Here is a 2,206-nt window from a genome sequence, read left to right on the forward strand (position 1 = left end):
GAGAGAGAGAGAGAGAGAGAGAGAGAGAGAGAGAGAGAGAGAGAGAGAGAGAGAAGAAAGAGAGAGAGGTGGGGTGGGGGAACCTCTGGGAGAGACTGTGCATTGAGGGCAAATTGATGGTGGATGAGCCCAAGTTCCATTACACCAGCTGAGTCCTTCCTCTACTGGGGCAGATGGGACAGCTGTGGCCAGAGACTTGGGAGTGTCTAATTATTGTTGAAATTTCCTATAGCCAAGAATTCAAGCAGCTGGTATTTTTCTTTAAAGTTGTTTACTCGCTGTTTTAATCAGTGTCAAAGTGGGCCCATTTGACATAAAGGATTAATCCTAATTGATTCTGAGCAGCTTGTTTGCTTATTTGTGATCAGTGAGACAGCAACAAAGAGGAGCTATGTTTGGTATTGGTACAAAGAAACAGAATGGACCAAAGTTTGAAAACTAGTCCCAAAGTATCAGGCTTTTTCTAAATTGAGAGAGAATCTTATGGTTTTGATAATTAATATTCTTTATAAACTTCCCAAAAGGCAGAATTAAACTAAATCTTGGGCTTTCCTTTGTCAAATCAACAAACACTTATTAAGCATTTAAGTCCTTCATATGCACGAAGGAAGAACTCACCAGTCAGAAGACAAGGTTACAGAGCAGAGGGACCTCCCAGGGAATCATCCAATCTAAAAGCAAGTCAGAGCGCCATTTTGTAGAGTAGGACAATATGGGGTTGTTGGGCAACAGCTCTTCATCCCCTCCTTTTCTCCTCTTTCCAGAGCTGTTCAGAGGAAATCTTTCTGCAGAGTTGAAAGGGATTAATAAAGGAGTAGGAATTGTTTAGTAGGAGAAGAAAAGGTGTGACTCGGCTGTCCAATAACACCCATATTCTGTAGGTGGAAGTCAGAAGAGAGAGTCTACCTTAAAATCTCTACTTAAAGAGCCACAAAAGTTACACTAAAATTCATGCTATATATATGTGAAAAATACTTATTATATATGATCCTTTTTCTATAAAAATAGAAATATATACATAATAAAATACATTATTTATGTAAGTATGTGTCATTTTCCTCACAATAGCCCAATGAGGTATGTAGTGAAAGTGTTATTGCCCCTATTTTACATATCAGTCCCAGAGAAGGAAGGTGACTTTCCTAGTTACAGTCTAAGCTTCAGAGTCAGGACAGAAACTTTGGTCCCTAGTTCTTACAGAAACAGTTACAGTGGCAGAGTGTTGGGTACAAAGTCAGGATGATCTGAATTTAAATCCAGTCTCACATACTTACTACCTTTGTGACCTTGGGCAAGTCACTTAATCTGTGTCTGCCTCAGTTTTCTCAAATGTAAAATGGAGATATTAATAGCACTTCCTTCCCAGGATTTTTGTGAAAATCAAATGAGATAATGTATAAGTCACTCAATACAGCTCATAATAAGCATTTAATAAACGTTTGTTTCTTTACCTTTCTCTTCCTCTCTTTCTACTACACCATGCTATTTAATCAAAGGAAGGATGGATTTTCACCTCTTCAGTTTTGTTCCAGAATTTTCTCAACTTCCCTTTATTCCAAAGGATTCTCTGCCTGTGGGTCGTCAGCATTTGTAGACTTTGTCAGTATATTTCAAGTCCAAAATTGTTTTATGAACAAATTGGCTTTGGGAAATGCTGGTTGGTCTGTGTCCAATATACAGTTAAAGGCACTGTACTCAGGTATGTGTGATATAAATAATTTTGTAGCTACACAAATAAACTCTATGAAGTTTATCATCATGTGATTTGTTGTATACTGGGATAGGGATTCTGATACATGTAGCGACTCCTGGGCTTCTTGTGCAAAGGACAAATTCAATTTAAAGCTAGGTGGTGCAATGAATAGAGCGCCAGCCCTGGAGTCAGGAGGACCTGAATTCAAATTTGACCTCAGACACCTGACACTTACTAACTGTGTGACCTTGGGCAAGTCACTTAACCCCAATTGCCTAGCCTTCCCCCACCAAAAAGACACAAAAAGCCACTTTTCACTTTAGAGGCAACTTTCTAATACTTTTAAGTGGTGGAGCTATTGCCCATCTGCATTGAGAGACAGTTTCTTCCCTGGGAGTTCCTTACACTGACAAAATTATGCTATCATGCTTTTCTAGAGGTGAAAAATTAAATGACTCTACCTAATGCTAAGCACAGTCCTGGAACATAGTAGGCACCTAATAAATCATTATT

The 2,206-nt window shown here is 38.8% G+C and overlaps 1 long non-coding RNA gene across 1 annotated transcript in view; it reads right to left on the minus strand.

Annotated features, from left to right (window-relative positions):
- Window positions 1–781, minus strand: part of LOC138165661 (uncharacterized) — a 3,773-nt gene extending 2,992 nt beyond the window's left edge. The window contains exon 1 of the long non-coding RNA XR_011169395.1: window positions 619–781. This is a non-coding gene — a long non-coding RNA (uncharacterized lncRNA). The remainder of the gene's footprint in view (window positions 1–618) is intronic.
- Window positions 782–2,206: the final 1,425 nt, after the last annotated feature.

This window comes from Petaurus breviceps, unplaced genomic scaffold (genome assembly GCF_028583685.1).
Source record: "Petaurus breviceps papuanus isolate PSGF00001 unplaced genomic scaffold, PetGlider_PUasm1.0 214, whole genome shotgun sequence".
NCBI classification, from domain to species: domain Eukaryota; kingdom Metazoa; phylum Chordata; class Mammalia; order Diprotodontia; family Petauridae; genus Petaurus; species Petaurus breviceps.